The following is a 21,355-nucleotide window of genomic DNA, read 5'->3' on the forward strand; positions in this document are numbered from 1 at the left end:
GAATGAACGTAAGAATTCATTAAAGCAAAATTATTGAAGATATCAGAATCTTTAAAATACTGTCGCTGCATTATTATTTATTCAATAGTTATCGAAAGTTTTGAGAATAGAAATTACTTAATATTTTAATATAGTGATGTTTCATTTATCTCAACTAGTCATCTCATTTATCGCTCGTGAATTTTTGATGTTTTTAATTTTAATTGCACTTATTAATTATCTATATGCCTAATTATACAATGATTATGAACTATTGATACTGATTTTATTTATAAAACTTAGCAGTATGCTAAATGAAGCACATGCAAAAGCTATTACGCGAGCATGTGAGAGTTATAAAATAACCTTCATTAGGAAGAAGAGCTGTAAAGATAATAACAATGCAGGCAGTAATTTTCGCGTCAACGCAAAAAAAGTTTCCGGGGATAACGACGAACTCTTCAAGTTCGTTTGAGCACGTCGAGCACGTCGTCCATTTTCCCGTTGCCTTCTCCTCTCAAACAATGTCATCTCGCCATTATTATATTCTCGTGCGGAATCTCGATCGCGTTCGGTGGGCCAATCGCACGCCCTTTATCGATCACCGTCGATGGAACGTGAAGCGGTTCTCAGCACCGCGACACAATGGCCATCGCCTTTGGAAGTTCGAGCGTTGCCGTGCACTTAAAGCTACGCGCATTTCCGACCGACATGTCGAAGTGCCCCGGTCGTTGCATCGAATGTATGCGTGTGTATGTGTGTGTCAAACATTAGAGCTCGGTTGCGCCCGGATGCCAATTTACAACCTGATCTGAATCAAGTCTAATAGAGGAACGAGATAGAATAAGATATTTTTATAATGTACGCAATATATTTCTTAATAATCTTTATTTTAATTCCTTTTTGCGATGTAAATGAAACAAAAGAAACAAAACAATGATCCTTCTAAAAATATAATACTGAGCAATATTAAATTGGCTAGTAATTATTACTTATTTTGAGTATTAAAAGTACTAACCGTAGTGCTTTTAATGATAAAAAAAAGTATTAATTATTGGCTAATTTAATACTGCCCATTACATTTGTATAAGGGGAGATAACAAACTCGATCACTAATTGTTTGCATTAGTATTATAGCCTTAATTTTTGCATTAAAGTTTTTGGTAACTTAAAATTATTGAAAATATTATTTTTTTATCTCGAGAAAATGTCTTATTTTTTCATCTTTTAACTATTACAAGTTAATGTTAATAATTCTATTAATATATTTTTTAATATATACAGACATTTATAGATAAGATGTATAAACGTTTTTCTAAAGGTTTTGGATCAAGAAATATTAAGGTAAAATCTTTAGAGGTGAATAATATATTGTGTAAGGGTACAGAGAATAATGGAGTTCGCCGGCAAACTGATTGCACAAAATCGATCTATCTCAACTATCTCGTCCCACATGTATTACCGTGTTTGACATTGATACATCGGGGCGAAGTATCAATTGCGGTTAGTGTTGCGGTACAGCCTTGCACTTGTGAGTAATTTTGCAATTGAGAATCATGCAGTCCACACGAGGATGCTGGATCGCTCGTATCGTGTACGACGGAGACTCGCCCATGCAGATTCTATCGGGATATATTACGGGAATCTCACGCTATACCGATGTACTTTTCGATGTTTCGATTTATACTTCTCGATATTGACTGTCGGCGCTGTGGCATCAATTTCACCATAGTACGAGCTCGCGTAAATTGCATCCTCCCTCCCCGCAACAGTTTTCTTTCATCCAATATCGCAATAATATATACGTCGGTATCAGCATTGCTCTGTGAAAGGAAAAGGAAATGGATTCTAAACGCGTCGTCGATATTGTATACAAGAGAAAATGAGATTCAGCAGAAGTATCCTTGTTTTTTTTCTACTCTGAAATTGCAATTGGCATTTGAATCAATAATGAATCTATAGAAAAAAAGTATAACTTAGTTACATCAAAGCATCTTTCAACAAAGAGCGTTCGGTTTTAGAAAGATTGTAATTATTAATGATCAAAATGATTCCTTTGTTAAACTATTTTATTTATTCTTTTGCACTGCAATTAATTTATCTTAACTGTAATTTTCATTGTCATTTCAATAAGGTTTATAATTAAATACGTTAATATTTCTGTCAAATTTAAATTTTGACGTGTTCAATTTTGCGTGTTATATGTGTTTTGCTTTTAATATTATTTAATATTATTATATAAAAAAATAAAAATAGAAAAATAATGTGAAAATAATAGCTCTATTACTACACTGAAAAAAAATGCAATATATCCAAGATATGTAATTGCGGGCTGCCAACTACAGATACTCAATACAATAATATATGCTATTGCAATATCAACATTGTACTTGCATTAATAGTAAATATTATTATATTGAATATTTTATGTAGTTGACAGCCCGCAATTACATATGTTATTGGCTATATTACTTTTTTTTCTGTATACCTATCTGATTATACTCTACTATCATAATAATATCGTAACATTTATATATAAATGTTATATATAATATTATTGAATAGTTTTGTAATTGGTACATTAATAAGAAATTATTTTAAAGATCTCATTTCAGAATACCATTATGATATGTTTTATATTATTGGAGTATATCAGCATCAATTTAATTAATGAAATAATATATAAATCAATAATTACATAATGGCAACAAATGATTGTATTTTCTACTACAGAAACTTATGTACATATAAATACGAATTATATCACTAATTACTTTGAGAGAGACAAATCTAAATTACCAAAGCATGCTAGAGTTATTTAGCGCGATTAAATTTATTATACATTAATATATGAGTATTAAAATCTATATTTCAATAAATTTTAGGTCACTCACGCCATTTAATTTTCTCTACGTAATACGGCCTTTCGTCAAAATCCGCTCAGCAGTCTACTTAATTGGAAGCGTTTTCAATTCCACTTGATCTCATTCCCTCGATTTCTATGGAAAATAAGTGCGTTTGGCCGGACCGGTCTGTCTCGTGTCTGCAAGAGGAGAGCTGAGTAATCAGTCTCATTGATCCGACTCCTCGGTGCAATGACTCTCTGTAGTTGCAGTGTGTGTGCGTGCGCGCACGAGATGCGTGCATGTGCGTGCACACTAGACGTACAATGTGAAAATCGCATAAACTTAAGTAAAAACAAATCTTATAAGTCCGGAATGACGAAAAAAAAAAAAAAATCTAACTTACCAATACCGATGCATAGCAGCGGAGTTGTGTCACCAACTAAAAAATACAAATGTACTCAAATTAATTATTCAAATATTCAAACAGTTGAGCTCATTCAGCAAACAAAGCAAATCAGTTAGCGTTCAGTAATTTATTAATATGATTAATTCTTGCTTTTAATTCTTCGCTGGTTCTTGGAAAGAAATTGGAGCTAATAAAGAAATAAAAAATCATAATAAAGAATCACTGACCGCTGAACGGGCCCATTATTTATGTCAAAGAATAATCATCGCGCGTGTGCAACAATTAATTTTGCGAGCAAAAGATAAAATAATAAGTTACCTCAAAGTTGCTCCGCCGATGCCCGATGCCTCTCAGCCTGCCTCCTCCTCATAGGTTAGAATTCCGCGCTCGCACAAAATTCACTCGCGAAAACACAGTTAATGACGATCGAGCGACACTCGACACGATATTCCGAGGTTAATTCAACCGCTTCGACGCGTCGTCACACATACTTTATCGCGACGCACGACAACGGGAAAACAATCTCGAGAAAAACAGAAGGACCGCGACATACGCGACGTACAGTGGAATGATTGCAAAGAGAAAAGAGAGGACTCTCGCGACTCCGAATTATGTTGCACCCGGGCACAGCTAGACTTGATGCACGACGAGCGTTTCACTTTTTTCAATATGATGATTAATTCGAAGGAAACTGAGCTCTCATTGGACATCGCTGATCGCTCGCAGCGTATCGAGTCCACAGCCTGTCCGGATGGTAACAGGTCACCGATGTACACGATCCACGCACGTCGAACTCAATTAAAATTTTTTATCCCGTATTAAAATCGAGATTAATTACACGATTATATTTATGCCAACTAACGACACATATTGATGATACGCGAGTGCGATGTATTTTAATGTTGAAAACGTGGAGTGTCTTACAGTATGGCTGCGTTTATTTATTCGCGAAAATAAGATAAAACGGTCGCGTACTTCCAGGAATGCGTACAGGACGACTGCTCCTTCCCTCTCTACCCTCCACTCCCTTCCCGTGCTTTCCCGCAAATTGCCGGCGTACGAAAACATTCCGTTGCACTTGCGATATTTTTGCTACTAAATATGGCACTGTTGTAAGATATTTTATATGTTCGATGCCATAATTGTTCGTTAATCACCGAAACGCGATCGTTCTCTACATCGGGCAATTATCAATTCGCGACAATGACCATAACCTTCACTCGATCTACGCGAGAGAGACGAGAGAGTGTCGCGATACCGGCGATGACGGTTACACTACAGATCCACTGAAACATACCGTGACGATTTTAATCCCCGCGACTTTCGCGATTCGCCGGTATACGACGGGGATGACGCTGCACCGATACGCGTGTCCGGAGCGTCGTGTACCACGGTAAGGTTACCGCGCGAACGAGCGATAAAGGGTAATGGTGAATAGCGCGGCGTAACTGAGGGGAGGGGATAGGCTCCGGCACTCGCTGCTCGCTGTTCGGCCGGGCTCGGCCGCCGCCGCCGAGTCCACCCGAGCGCCGAGTGCTCGTAGTGCTGTACGCTACTCCCCACCACTTACACCGCCGTTACTCGCTAGTACGCACTACGGCCCGCCGGAGCGGTGGGCCGCCGCTCGTTCGCGTGGTGACCTTGCCTTGGGACGCGACGTGCCGGACGCGTGTTATCGGTGCGGCGTCATCCCCGTCGTACACCGGCGAATGTCGCGGGGATTAAAATCGTCACAGTATGTTTCAGTGGATCTGTAGTGTAACCGTCACCGCCGGTATCGCGACGCTCTCTCGTCTCTCTCGCGTAGATCGAGTGAAGGTTATGGTGATTGTCGCGAATTGATAATTGCTCGATGTAGAGAACGATCGCATTTCGGTGAGAGTAGCAAAAATATCGCAAGTGCAACGGAATGTTTTCGTACGCCGGCAATTTGCGGGAAAGCTGGGGACGGGAGTGGAGGGGAGAGAGAGGAGGAGCAGTCGTCCCGAATGCATTCCTGGTGGAAATGCCGCGACCATTGTATCTTATTTTCGCGAATAAATAAACGCAGCCATACTGTAAGACACTCCACATTTTCAATATTAAAATACATCGCACTCGCGTTTCGTCAATATGTGTCGTTAGTTGGCATAAATGCAATCGTGTAATCAATCTCGATTTTAATACGGGATAAAAAATTTGAATCGAGTTCGACGTGCGTAGATCGTGTACATCGGTAACCTCTGTTACCGGCCGGGCAGGCTGGACTCGATATGCTGCGAGCGATCAGTGATATCCAATGAGAGCTCAGTTTCCTTCGAATTAATCGTCATATTGCAAAAAATGAAACGCTCGTCGTGCATAGAGTCTAGCTGTGCCCGGATGCAACATAATTTCGGAGTCGCGAGAGGCCTCTCTTTTCTCTCCTCATCGCAGTCATTCCACTGTACGTCGCGTATGTCGCGATCCTTCTGTTTTTCTCGAGATTGTCTTCCCGTTGTCGTGCGTCGCGATAAAGGATGTGTGACGACGCGTCGAAGCGGTCGAATTAACCTCGAAATATCGTGTCGAGTGTCGCGCGATCGTCATTAACTGTGTTTTCGCGAGTGAATTTTGTGCGAGTGTGGAATTCTAACCTATGAGGAGGAGGCGGGCTGAGAGGCATCGGGCATCGGCGGAGCAACTTTGAGGTGAGTAATTATTATTTTATCTTTTGCTCGCAAAATTAATTGTTGCACACGCGCGATAATTATTCTTTGACATAAATAATGGGCCCGTTCAGCGGATCAGTGAGCGGTCAGTGATTCTTTATTATGATTTTTTTATGTCTTTATTAGCTCCAATTTCTTTCCAAGAACCAGCGAAGAATTAAAGGCAAGAATTAATCATATTAATAAATTACTGAACGCTAACTGATTTGCTTTGTTTGCTGAATGAGCCCAACTGTTTGAATACTTGAATAATTAATTTGAGTACAATTTTTGTATTTTTTAGTTGGTGATACACACAACTCCGCTGCTATGCATCGGTGTTGGTAAGTCAGATTACTTTTTTTTTGTAATCATTTCTGGATTTTGTGAACTTGGTACTCGACAAGTAAATAAACAAATGCCTTTTTGATAATGTAAAGAAATTCTTACAAATTAAAATTATTTAACTAAATATTTTTTTAATTTTATATTAGAAAATATCAAGTATCATTCTTTATGATATGGAGTTTTGTAGTTTTTATTTTCATTTTATATGTCTAGAAGAAAGTTATTTAGTTATACAACATTAAAACTTTATCCAGAAAGGATGAATATGAAAAGTAATGAAAAAGATAATGAAAGAAATTACAGTAAAAAGAAATATTACTTCTGACTTGTAAAAGGATAAAGGATAAAGATGGAAACTATGAAATTCATAGCGTATCAAGGAGTTGGTAAGAAATATTCATGGAAGATTTTGCTATCATTTTTTGGTGCTTATTTCAAGCTTGTGGACATAAACGCAACAATCTGATCCGAATACAATTAAAATAAAGTTTTTTCTTTATGTGTAATTTAAAAATAAATCTTAATAAAAGAGTAATCTCAAACTAATCGAAATTTAATACGCGCAAATAATGTGCAAATACAGACTAAGAGAGTTTTCATTAGCATACAATATTTTAACAGCATATTTTTTCAATTAAAAATGAGAATTAATTATATTTATTATATAGAATTGGAAATTGTAATATAAAAATAGATTTTTTTCAGTTATTGAATACTTGATAAACAATTCTATTCTTTATAACGATAGAAATATATAAAATATTATTTATTCACACATATATATTTTTTAAAAATAAATTTTATCTTTGAAATAAATATAAAAATATTAGATTTAACACATATTGTTGACGGTATACTGAAATGGATTTTGCCTTAATTTCTATACATTTTTAGAAAATATGTGAAATATGCACTCATCTATTTAAAACATTGTAAACATTTTATTAAACAAAATATGTTTTTCAGGTTTTGGATGAGCCTGGTTCATAAAAGCGTCTATATATAAAGACCCCAATTCATGCTTTCCATCAACAATATGTTAATATGCAATAACAAGCGTTTATTAAAATTAATTTTACTTGAAAGATATGAAGGAAGTATTTGATGTTTAATATTTAAACACTTGGGTAACGATAAAACAAATTGATAGACATGCAGCTGTGTACATGCAATATTATGATCATTCACATGCCGACACTCGAGCGAACTAACGTTACGAGTTGCTCTGCGTATGTCACATTATTATCCTTTGAAATGCGATTATTTCCTACAAACGAATAGTAACCATCAGCTCACATTAATTCTCTGTCATTATTAAAGATTTTTTAGCATCTCGCGACGACTAAAACAAGATGTAGATGAAACAGATATGCACGAGTTATTTTCATTCCAAATTGAAGCGATAGAGAATCGTAATTATTAGTTACTGCTTCATAATATTAACATTAGAGATGTGTGGACTTTGATTTGATACGGATTTAAATTTGTGATTTCCAAATTTTGAATCTAAAAATTTTTAATATCAACATATATTGACAATCTCATAAAATTATATTTATGTTTACGTATATTAATTTTACGTTTTGTTTTTTTATAGTTTTTTTTTAAAGACGCCTGAATTTTTAAGTATATTTTGCATTGCATTACGTTTTAAATTTTGTTGATTTATTATACGTACAATTTTCTCGAGAACGCGAAATAATAAATCATTGATATACGTGATAGGTATCAATAGTTGCATAAACTGTGATATATGTATCAAAATATTATCAATCATTAGAAGAAATAGAATTTATACAGAGTGTCAACAAATATTTTGTGAAGTATTAAATATTTTGTAACGACTAGCGTGCTACGATCGCAATTCGGTATGTTTTTGTATGGCGTGTCGTGTATGCGTAAGGTCGCTTTGTTATCATTCGCTGGGTGAGATTCAAGTATGCAGATAAGAGCGAGTCAGTTGGCGTAACTCATTACTCTTCGTAACGTTGTCGCAACGAGTAGTATGAGATGTTAAATGTGATTATTTTTAATTGTTATTATTATTGATTATTAGTTTATACTAGTAGGACTTGAGAGTTGATCGAGACAAGGCTATGTGTTGAAAACTATTTTGATATCATTATCAATCAGGCGGGCAATTTGTTATCTCTCATGATTAAGATCACCCAAGCAAGTCAAGATAGATAAAATATCAATTTGTTATTTGATTGTCTCACAAATTAGATCACACACATACAATTAAAACTTAAAATTATTTTTTAAGTAAATAGATACAAGGCAATGAGAATAAGTGAAGTAAAAATGTCTCATTCACGTGTGTGATTTAGTTTTCCGCGTAAAAATAACAGCAAAACGTGTTAAACTACACGTTTAAATATGTAAATTCTTTTTATGCAGTATAGTGTGTTATTTTTACACGGAAAACTAAATCACACACACTTGCATACACACACGCATGTAAATAAGGGATTTTTTATATACTTGGATTTAGACTCTAAATTTTAGAGTGTTGTGTAACTCATAGAAAAATTTGATGTACGATTTTAAATATAGTAATATTTGAAAAGTAATACAGTTTATGAGTTCATACAAATTCTGTTTAATTTAAAATTGAAATGTAAATTTCACATTTCAATTTATACTTCGTAAATTTAACCTACATAAGCTTTGAAGCATAAATATTTGCATTTTGCGTAGTTCAATATGTTTCTACTTCGCTAAATACAAGTTATCTGATTATTGTTATGATTAATGTGGGTAGTGAAATTGAAACACATCCGAGAGCTTAATTTTTCTACTTAATTAGAAGCAAATATTATTTCGGTGGTAAATGTTTAACTCTATATATGCCATAAACAAAAACACATTTTTTTAAATTGTCTATGCTAATTAGAGATTAGTTAGAGATTACTTCTGCGTTATTACTTTTTTATAAATATTAAGAATGTGACTTTTGTGAAACGTATTGCGACTATGAATTTCGTTCTGCGTATATTATAGTAATTGTGTAATTTGGGGAGGGATACCGTCGATCGTTCCCCGCGGTTAATATTTCACGGCCACAGTGAATGAATTCTACTGTATTAATGAATTATCCGGGAAAGATAGAGAAGAAGAATGCCATTAATCATTTAAATTGCCATTCCCTTTAATCCGCGCCCGTAGACGCCCGTCCGCGACAAAAATATAATCGGTCTGAGTTACGAGCGTAATGCGTTCCACCGCGAGTAATCGTTTGACCTCTCTCATATAATTCATTACGTCATATTTCATACCGCACATATGTATCTTGTGCATAGGGTTGCCTCTAGTTACATGGGACGATCATATCCTTTGTAAAAATTTCGAGCTAGTTTATTGCTCATGTTAGTCTCTGTCGTATCGCTCTTGAAACGAAAATCGTAGAGGGACGATGTTCGATATAATTGCAAGATGCTCAGTTTATAAAATGAGATATGAGTTGTTCAACACGTACGCTGAAACACACACACATACACACACGTGTTATTTATCTGTCTTGAATAAACTGACAAAATATGATTAATTACATTCTTTATGCAATAATATTGTATATTTGTTGTAAATAAATCTCACTTTTAAAATATAGAGATGCAATTATCGTATGATTTTGTCAACATTATTAAAAAATTAATGTAAACATTGAGAATATTAACTGTTTACTTTTAAATACTTGAATATTGAAAAATTTATTATTGCGTTATCGTATTTCAGGGTATTAAACGTATAAAAACGGATAAAACCGTGTTTAGTGAAATCTGAAGAAAAATGTAGATTTTGAATTAGCTGAATTATTGAAAATAAAAAAAAATATATAAAGATATCATGGATATATTCTGAGGCAATCTTCAGATTATTATAGCGCGTTAAAAAAATTTTTGTTTGGTATTGAGCAACTGTGTAAATTATATAATTTAGTTATAACAATAGTAGTGCGCATTGTATCGTCGGATTAAGACGTTTCCGAGCCGTAAAATGACGAGCGACTTCTTCCCACGGGCTTAATGACCCGTTGATCTGCATAATGCAGATGGTCGGCCGTACTATAATTCAAAAAGGTCAGAGATAAGCGCGTTTATCGAGGGAGATTCACCTCGGATAGGCGCCTTCAATTACTTGATACAGCGCCCTCAACGTAGCGAAATTTCATGGCGGTCTGAAAGAAGTCCGCCTTTTATTCCTCTTTTCAGGCTATATTGTGTTCCTCCACCATTCTCCGTCGTCATCACGATACTCATCCCTTTTTCCTTTATCCTGACCCTACATGGTTATGTCGAAATATGTGGCTTAAGGATAAACCGCGTAATTATTGGATAACGAAAGTAATCGGGACAAGATTTCCCTTCTTCTCTCTTTTTTTTTTTAGAAAGGAACTTTTAGAACTCTTATGCTTGTAATAGATTTAGCTTATGATGAATTTTTAAACAAGCCCTTTTACGACAAAAGTTTAGAATCATTCTCTGTAAACATACAATATTTAATTCATAACTACTCCCATGTATAATATGTACATATTATAAGTTTAAAAAAATTTTTAGATTCACAGTTGCTCGATCAGAGCCTAACAATCGTGAAATATGTAATAAAATGTTGTAATATTGAGAATAGTGAATTGGATGTTAAGAATTTTTGAATGTCAGATGAATTAAGGATTTTTATGGAATGGAAAAATTCAAGAGAGAAAATAATTTTAACCTTAATCAGAATTAAACTCGAATTAAAATTAAATTTCACATAAAATCACGGACCATTTTGTAAGTATTCTCGCTGTTTCCACTCCAAATTTCTACTCGTTTGTTCCTATTATTAAAAAAACGACGTGTGTGTGTGTGTTTGATCCGATACTGGAAGTGTATTTTTTAATTTCGCTTCCTCTTCTCGCACAGTTATTTTCGCGTTTACAGCATCGACGCGACTGCGCGCTGCGAGAATCCCTTTTAAGTTATCAGCTTGCGAAATTCTCTTTCCAAATATTTCGCCATAGACGACACCTGTTCTGACTCGTCAGAATAAATCTCCCGTTCACATATGGACGTGTGGACCCTCACAATTTTGCTCATCGCGGTGTGCAGCGGCCGCGAGCGTATCTCTTCGACAATCACGCTCAGTCGCGCTGTTATCGCACTGTTTGGTAAAAATGTATTTCATGCTGCTACATTCTACATTCTACATTCTATATCAATCCGATAATTTTATGGTTTTACAGCGAATAAAAAACTCTACCCAGTATGTTGTAACTATAACACCCGCTTATTCACAGAGAGTATGCGAGTTATATATATGAAACATCGTTTCACTTTTCCATCAACGTTTCTATTTAAAAAATCAGTAATTGAAATTTCTTTTTCCTTCGTCTACTATTACACTTTTCGCCTCGTAATACATGTAACGTGATAATAATAATATATTAAAGCGACATCTGAGAATGTGAACATACATACGTGAACGACGCAAATTACGACGGATTACCTCTTCTCAAGGGGGGAACTAATTGCCCTTCGCGAGCCCTCACTCGCTGGCAGATTAGAACGAGTGATTAGCCTTTCCACGAGGCACCTGCTACAGCCAATTATGCGTGCCATAGTGCACGTACTGCTATTATCTTTGATCACGAGATTTTAAATCGTATTGATCGAAGCGCAATTAAAATCTAGTTAAACGCGACATTCTAATGGAATAGTCGGGCCATTGATACGTTGATTGGCACGATTTATGACGTAGCTTGTCACAGCAGCGAATTGAACGCTCGTGAAATATCGCGCGTTTGAGTATTTCCATTCTTGACGTATTCGTGTTTTAGTTGAGCCGAATGTACAGCAACTAATTTAATTAATAGCTTTCCGTATGCAAACTTTTCCAGGGGGAATAATTATTTTATACTCAAAAGTAATTAATATCGAGTGCGAATGTTTAAATAATGAAAATGTTAACCAGGAACGTAAAACGTTTATTGGCAGGCAAACAGATTGCTCAAATTGATCAGATCTTAATTATCCTCGTTATTCGTGTATCACAATGTTCGATATTAATGTTACTTTTATCGATGCATTCCTGTGTGACTTCCTTTTCATTGTAAGAGAAGATTTTGCACGGACCCCTCCTAGAATGAGATCTTGTTTTACTTCCTCTCATTAACAGTTATTTAGTGTTAATACTATTACACTTTGATACACGTATGATTCTCCGCCAGCTAATATGATACGCGGTAATTGAACGTTCTTTCTCAAACACGAAATGTCGTTGTCGTTTGGGACTTCACGTCGTGCACACTCGTTCTCGTAGCACTTGAAGCACCACCACAAACACCCGGAGCGGTCGCGTAATTATCCAGACTCGCAGCCGTTCGTTCGCCACGGTTACGTGCATTCGAGAGACCCCGCCGCGGCAGCGGCGAGTGCATAGTAGAAATAACAGCGCCGGTTTCCGTAACCGGCACGTAGTAACGTAACTGCGAGAACGAGCCTGGAGGACCGGCCCTCGTTAACGTTACGGTCGTCGAAACGAACCTGTGCACGCCGATGTCATTCAGAAAGGGATGAAATTAGAATACGGTAGCTTGTGTAAATAATTTTGCCGTGTGTTGACGAGAGGAGAATCTATATGTTTCTCTCCAACTTACACACCGTGACAAATTATACGAATCAAAATTCTGAAAATGGGTTGTTGATTTCATAGACGTGATATCTCGACGTCACTAATTCTGCTTCTTTTGCTCCTTTCAATTTTTATTCGCAGCTTTAATAGTAGAAAAAGAGAGACAGGAAGAAAGTGAAAGGACACGCGGGACGAGATAGACAAGAGACTTTTCTATGTTACTTTACTGTAAATTTCCTTTGCAGTTTTCACACGCCGAGTGTGTAATTCAATGTGCACACTCTCGACGCGATGTATTTATAAATGGTACACAAACCTAGAATGAAGAAGATAGAGTAGGTCGGAAGAGGAAGAGAGAGAGAGAGAGAGAGAGAGAGAGAGAGAGAGAGAGAGAGAGAGAGAAAGGATCGGAGGGCTTTCATGGAGGATCAGGGCAGGCAAGCGACGACGGAATAATAGCAAAACCATGATGTAAGAATACACCAGGTGTAGCAAAGCGCATTATAGCAGCATGATAAAAGGATCCGTCGTAAATGCACGCGCGACATTCTTCTCAAGCTTTGAAAAATGTTACGTTGCATTCGTATGACGAATGGTGTGGGACATTGCGAATTTACCTGCTTCTTTTCCTTTTCTTTCCTTCGAGGGCGTTTAATTGCGCTTTTCTTAGCATTGTTATTAGTATGAGGAAATAAGAAGACATCAAGAGAACATCATAAGAATATGTAATAATTAATGTATAAATTTAATCCGAATGAGTACGCATTTTATCGGATTGTCATTGTGTATCATGCGTGAACACTAGAACCGCATGGATGATCATAAATTTCCTCTCTTTATCTTAGCAACAGAATTAGATTTTCCAAGTTTGCAGCACAGAGCGCAGGTGAGACAATATTGAACTTGACTTAGGTGACTTTTAGTAGTCAAACGGAGCACTCTCGCGCGAAGCAAGATTAATTTACATAATTACTTCTGCGTACGAATTATTACCAAGTGCATTTAATTGTGAAAGGATATGTAAAATAATCGCGACAAATGTTAATGCTTATGTAACGAATATTTTGTACATTATACTTTCCTTTTCACCGTTGCAATGAAAATGTTTATTATTATTATTAGCACATTCCGCATGCACGGGCGTGTGTGTAAGAAGTAGAAATATTTGTAATTATATAATAACGATATTAGAATAAATAACAAATGCAACGTTACGCAATTTCGTGTATTCGTTACTCATCACAATCTTGCAATACGGTGATATTGCAGAAACATTACAGTATTTAACTTTGAACATCTGCGTATATTTCCATAGTAATCTTTTATTTTGAGAGATGTAATGTAGATTCAACGGTCCATAATATTTTATGTTTGATGTACCGAGAAGAGAAAGCATAGAAATCTAGTAAAATGTGAATGGAAATTGTGGAAAATTGAACGAGAGAATAATTCATGTTAAAATAACGAATTCTATCGTAACAAGGGACCTCAATTTCATAATTATATGTGCTTAGTTTTATTGTCGTGCCGTTCCACTTTAGTATCATAAACTTATGCTTGCCCTCATTAATCTCGACTTCCCTATCTTTGCTCGCAGCTTCTTTATGACTCGCTAAATTGATACATAAACTAACGTTTAGAACAATTTCTATTTTATGAATTACTAGTTTAATTTAGTATAATATTTTTAAATAGATTTACATTTATCTAATAACAATTTTAACTTTAAAGAAACTTTCATATGTAATGTATGAAAATGTCACTTTTGCAGTATTTGATGCGTAAAAATTTGAAATTGCAATGTATATTTTTAACGTTTTCATCTCATAATAATATGTTTTTCGTTTAGTTTATGCAATCACGGATTTACACGTGGTGATTCTCAGCAGCGAATTTACTACGCAAATATAATACTGACATAAAAAACTTTTTACTTCGTTGAATCCTCGTTGGATTTTATATTAGTACGCTTCTTGCGTCAAATACTGGTACGTTTAAATGCATCGAAAAGAAGAAACCTTGGAAAAAACTTTTTCTAATTTTCATCTTTTTCTCTCGCTAACTGTTGAAGCTAATACATTGAGAATGTTGAGATGTGTCATTAAATGTATTTAGTATTTTGCATGTATCACAGTTTATGTTATGTAAATACGTTTTACATTTGTAGTCATATTCTTTGTCGGAAGCGGGAATAATTTTTCTTTAAAGTAAAAATAAAACGAGATAAATAATCTTTGAGTAACATATAAGGAAAAAAATGACAATAAATGTGACGTTAAAGTTTTATTTATTTAAAAAAGTTATTTTTATAGAATTTTTGACAAAGAAATATTGCTTCACTTGAACGCGACTATTACTGAACATCTTATAGTTAAAGATTGTGTCGTGGGCACCGAGCCATTTGTGCTCATGTCTGGACTATCCAGACATTCTAGGCACATCCGTAGTGAGATCGACTAGTGAGAGGAACGATCGTTGGAGCGAAAGAGGTGGCAGACGCGCGGATGAGCACGACAGAAATAGTAGAGTCGGGACGTGAATAGGCAACGAGGACGGAGCGAAGGTGGCATCGAGAAACGGCGAGTGCAGTGTAGAGATGCGAGAAAGTGAGTTGAACAGAGAGGTGGAAAGTGATGCAGTCAAGTGCAAGTGTCGAGCTTTTGATAAAACGTGTCTGAGATACGCGCTACGTCTATAAAATTAGGTTGATTTAGATTGGATTTAATGCGTATTCCTTTTTTTTCTAACTTCTTCCCGTTTTCTTTAACTTTTTCTTTCTCTCTCTCCCTCTCTCTCTTTCACTTTTCAAATAAATTTACTTTTCTCTTCCTTTTTCCGTTTGCCCCACGTTCTACTTTTCTCCTTTTCATTGTCGTGATCAGTATAATACACTTGTCTATCAGGTACACAACAAAACATCACGTGTGTCATCGATTTCGCAATTTCACGAACGAGCGGCATGTGGGCATTGTTTAGATCGTACATTGAACCCTATCATGAAACTGTTTATAGATAGAACACTCGATAAGATTTACGTTTCCCGATAAAGTAATTGTGGGGAGCCTGTTGTATTAATGGTAGAAGCGTCGTAGCGATCATTTCCATTAGCGAATAAACCTGCTCTGTAGCTCGAAGGGATTTTGCGCTGTTTTGACTTCCGTTCTGCTGGCTTTTACGTTTTCCACTTTTAGTAGTAATAGGAACCGCTGGATGGTCTACAGCGCAATATAAACACGCGAATGTGTTGATTCTTCTCGTATTCTTATCAAATTTAAGTTCCAATTTTCGTTTCGTTTTTCTTCATTATCTAAAATTTTGTTTGTTAGGAAACATTTTTTATTAAACAAACTATGCGTACAACAAATACATTGATTACCTATCTTGATTTCCGTGAAATTTTGTTTGAAATTTAATTTTGTTTTTAAAAAATTTTATATTATTTAGAATCTTGCTCTTTGAGCTTTTATCATTATTACATTTAGCAGATCGTTGACTTTATGACGTTATCTATCATCATCTTCAAGTTCTCTAATAACTCATTGAGATAAGGATGGCAAATGTCGGGAGTTAATCTACCACTTTCTTGAAATAATGAGATCTACGTGCCCTTCTTATTCTCAACGTTTATTTAACCATCACCACTTGTCATCCCTCATTATCCTGTAACTCGTCGAACAAACATGTTAATCGGATCTTCTCCAAATCGGGCAACTTTCCGTCTCAATCCCCAAATTCCATAGGTAGACACGTTCGATTCATCATCAGCCCTTTCCATTATTGCGTCCCGTTCGTTTGGAAGAATAATACGAAAACAAGCGAGACTAACAATGAGATATGATCATTCTGACTTTATATTTGATTTGAAAATAAACCAGTACGTTTATTGCAGCTTACAATAGATGAAGAAAAAATAGACATATAGTTAAATAGATAATATTATTTTATAAATTTAAGATTATTACTGTCTTAAATCAAAGATTTAGAGTTTATAAACAGAATTTTTCATAATACATAAGAGGGAAAATATGAAAAATAGATCGCTAATAATTTAAAAAATAAAGGTTTAGGATACTTTTATATTTAGATCTAAAAGCTAAAAAAAATGTTAAGATTTAAATTAATAAAGTAAAAAATATTTGTGATCATACAAACGTGATGTTATTGTGAATTTTTAGCAATGGAAAAGATGAATCATAAACCTCGAAAAAATAAAATGTAAGTAAAGATGTTCTTACAGTCGAGATGATTGCGATGAAGGAGTTTGAGTGCGCATTCCATGTCGAAGATCTGTTGTAGCGAAGAATGGTATTTTTCGGACGAATGGAGAATCCTATTTCGCGCTTTCCTGTGAGAATCATTTGAAGGCGTGACCAGGAACAGAGTTGTCTTGAAATAAAAACCTTGTCGCGTATCATACGACGGAATTGCAATAGCGATCGGACTCAGTGGACTACTTCGGCTTTGGAAATTTCCAGACCTACGCTTTTAATTTAGAAAGACACTTTCACATATATGTGAATTAACTAAAAGGGTTTATTTTGTGACTATTTTTTTTATAATGATAACGATTAAATAGTCTATTATTTTTTAGTAGAATCAATAACTTAAATTGTTTTTTTTTCTAAATTACACTTTTTGAATTCTTATGCATTTGTGAATTATGCAAATTTTATCCTTTATTTGTCTTCTTAACTTCTTTTTATGTTGATAAATGAAATTTGGTTCCGTTTTTGATTGTAAAACCATGCGTAAAGATTCTACATAGACATTCGCGTAGAAAAGTTTAGAAATTCAAGAGTCTTTTCATTTCAACTCTTTTCGCCTTTATGAGTAAGAATGAGTCATACTATGGTATATAAAGATATATTGACGGTGATAAATCCCAATAAAATTTTCGAGTCTGCTCCTTCGTGCTCAGGTGTCCGATGGCTTTTCTTTCGCGCGATCTACGGTGCAAATTCGCTTTGAATCTGGAAATGGTTTTGGTGTGAATCGGCGATCCTATTTGCACTTCACGTGATAACTCTCTTGAGGAAAATCTGAGACTATAGCACAGGCCAGAATTATGGTGATCTTAGCCAGTGATGTAGTGCACGTTTAATGCGTTTGGAATGAATTATCTTATGGCCGCGCAAATCGTGTGGCACATAGGAATACGAAGAGAACAATCGTACGTGCTCGGTAAAATTCTCGGACGTTATATTAAGAAAACGAATTGTTCCTGGATGCTTGTTCATAGAAATTTTTATAAAAGTATCTCTGAGATGCAATCATTAATTTTGTTCTGTTTTAATAATTTAGAGGAGATTGAGCAGAAATATCGAAAAATAATATGTGAATTAAAAGCGATTGTAATGAATTATATTAATAATGTAATGGTATAATGAATAAAATAAAGGATTATTAATTTGTTAAATATATTAGAAGCAACTCATATTTTAACTAATTAATTAATGTCATTTGTACAAAACTTAAATAAGCTTTACAGTGCTAATTTCAAATAAAAACTAAGCATTATATAATAGAAGTCGGATTCAAAACTTTGAAAATAAATTATTGATAACTGAAAAAAGGAAAGAAAAATATTGAATTTTTTTACAAATAAAGATTCCTTGAATTTCGGCCAGACATTAAATTGTAGAATTGGAGCTGTATTATTTTTGAAAATATTTATATATATATATATATATATATATATATATATATCGCACAACCGTGACGTTTCTTTTTCAGGCACATTTGTCTCGAGTTGTCATTATACAATTTAATGTAGAAAATTAATGACAATATATATATATATATATATATATATATATATATATTTATGTATTGCCATTAATTTTCTACATTAAATTCTATAAATGTTTAATTAATGCCTTTTAGTGACAACACGAGACAAATGTGCTTGGAAAAGAAACGTCACGGTTACGCAATGGAATGCAAAATATCTGCGAAAATTACCGCTGTGACTCGTGATTCGCACGTGCATAGTATTCGGTGGTTCGCAGAATGGTATTTTTCGTGCGCGAATACGGGGATCCTATTTCGCGCGCTTGCCACCGAGGCGTGACTTGTTTGCAGAAAAGTTGGAAATATAACGACAAAGTTATCACACGCTATGGTAGAACTTCTAATGAATCTGGGGAAGAACCACTCGCATTCGGACGGAATTGCCTTCCTCTTAACAATCCAGCTGCCGGATAACAAGACAGCATATTAGAATGTAAATTTACACGGAAGTTTTTGTGCTCGTAATTTATGAGCGAGCAATTTTCGGCGGAATTCCGGAAGGAAATATATTATTGCTGATAGCTCGAGAGTGCTTAATTTGGAGTGATTCGATGAAAACTTCCAAGGAATTGATCCAAGAAAACTGGAGAAAAGAAATAATATATATAAGAATGTATTACGATTTATTAAAAATTGTACTTTTCATGATTGCTGTGAATTGGAAACAGTAGTTTTTGCATAGATACATTATTTAACATAATTATTTGATATCAATTTAAGTATAATATTGTGAAGTTGTCTAAAAGCAACAAAAATTATTATCTTGATACACTTAAATCTTTTGCTTAGAAATTTCTCATAAATTTACAAGTTTAGATTTTCGTTTTTACTTATGATAGAAGTACATACACTCAATTCCTTTGTAGAGTTGTGTTAGAGAAATATATAAAATATATACTTGAAATAGTTGAACAAAATAGAAATATGAAGTAATACTGCAAGCACTCTCGACTTAATGTTAAAACGGATTGAACAGTCTGAATTTTACTTCACTTGATCGACATTTTATGCTTTTTTCTGCCTAAATAACGTGACCATTATGTCAAGTGGCTTCGTGTAGCAAGAGTTATGGTACGATGTCCGACAATTAGATCGGGCTTGCTCGTTGGTGTGTCCGGGGGGAACGATCGAGAAGATCTACGTTCGTGACCGAGGATGCGTGATCTGTGTTGGAACGCATCGACGGTACTCTTCCGTAGCTCGCAGTATTTTTTGTGCTCGTTAAGAAATCGTGGGACAGTCGTTAATAGTGAAAGACCTGCTTTTACTTGATTGCACTTGCAATATCGCAATAAATTCGAACATTCCCGATAAATTATTGTGTTTCCTGAATATTGGAGTTAGAAGCAAATTCGATATTGCTCGCTTAATTTTCCCTATATATTTCGACATTTTAATATAAAATTAAAAATATTTGAATTATATTCGAGAGAGCATGTTTTTAATTAATTAATGAAATAATATTAGTAAATGATTAATATAAAATTTTGAACTAAAAAAGTTATTTTTATATAATGATAAATGAGCCGTTTCTTTTTATTAATCTGCAAGTGCATTTTATTAATATATGTATACATTTTCTTTTATGCAATATAATTTACTTTAAATTCTCTCTTGTAAAAAAACTGATAAGCACTTTTAAGTTTTAAACTTTGAAATAAGTGGATCAAAAAATTATTTAATGACAGAAAATTTAAAGTAAAAGTGATATGTAAGTATCAAAACGTGATTTTTGTTAACGCGAGTACAAAAGCGTTTTCCGATAAATAAATTTTTCAGACAATCAAGTTTATTGGAATTAACATATATTTACATTATCAATGTTTAATCTCCTCTGAAAAATCTTTGTAATGCGCGTGTAATCTAGCGTAAGAATTCGATTTCTCAGTTATCATAACAATTATTTCCGGACGAAAGATAACACTCTCTCGTTGTGGCACATCACGGAATAGTTTCCTTGGACGTGGGAAAAAGATCAGACAAAAATTTTGAAAGCACGGCAAGGAAAATATGTTTTAAGAGTCAGATTCGAGAAAAATTTCCGTCCGTCTCCGCAATACGCGGGAAATTCCGGAATGTGCGGGTATGAGAATGGAGATGTACGCCCGCGAATAAGGTTATCTAGGTAGAATGATGCCTTTTCGTATTGTACCGAAAAATCGCGTGTTGCATTTTATGGCAGGATCTGAGTTGAATGAGAAATAGGCAGAATGGAGGCCGTAAAGTAAGCTACCGAAAAACGGTGGACGAATCATATCATATGTCGACTTTAAAATACATTAATAGAAAAATGTGTCATATTTGTGATTATAATTGCATAGTAAAATAATTATAGTCGGGAAATATAATTTTTATTGTAATTATTATTATAATATTGGTAATAATAATTATATTCTATGTTTCAAAGTTGTATAATTAATAATACAATTTTTTCATAGTTGGTTATCACTATAAGTATATGTAAAAATGACTATATTCCTAACTATAATTACTTTACCATGCAATTATAGTCGTATATATCGTATATTTTTCTATCAATGTAGAATTTATCATTATATTTCTTGTTTTTAATCCCGTCAAAATTTTATTATTACCTAAAGAATATCACTCTTAATTACGTTTTATGTCACACATATTCTTTCTTTGTTTCATTTTATTATATTATTATTCATGCACATGAAGTTAGAAAGAGTACACGTGCG

At 34.5% G+C, this 21,355-nt stretch overlaps 1 protein-coding gene and 1 long non-coding RNA gene across 7 annotated transcripts in view; one reads left to right on the plus strand and one right to left on the minus strand.

The window, feature by feature from the left end:
- Positions 1 to 21,355, plus strand: part of LOC105835671 (furin-like protease 1) — a 216,426-nt gene that overhangs the window by 19,653 nt on the left and 175,418 nt on the right. The window contains exons 1-2 of one of the 6 annotated variants that reach the window (XM_036291649.1): positions 5,520 to 5,900; positions 6,205 to 6,244. The exons of the other annotated variants lie outside the window; for them this stretch is intronic. The gene's annotated coding sequence lies outside the window, so the exon portion shown is untranslated. Of the gene's footprint in view, positions 1 to 5,519; positions 5,901 to 6,204; positions 6,245 to 21,355 lie in introns of those variants that run through there. 6 annotated transcript variants of the gene reach the window in all.
- LOC118647221 lies at positions 2,416 to 4,667 on the minus strand. Its single transcript, XR_004964524.1, has 3 exons — positions 3,550 to 4,667; positions 3,229 to 3,264; positions 2,416 to 3,137 (listed from the first exon to the last, which is right to left on the minus strand). It is a non-coding gene; the product is annotated as an uncharacterized LOC118647221 (long non-coding RNA).

This window comes from Monomorium pharaonis, chromosome 9 (genome assembly GCF_013373865.1).
Source record: "Monomorium pharaonis isolate MP-MQ-018 chromosome 9, ASM1337386v2, whole genome shotgun sequence".
Lineage (NCBI taxonomy): Eukaryota > Metazoa > Arthropoda > Insecta > Hymenoptera > Formicidae > Monomorium > Monomorium pharaonis.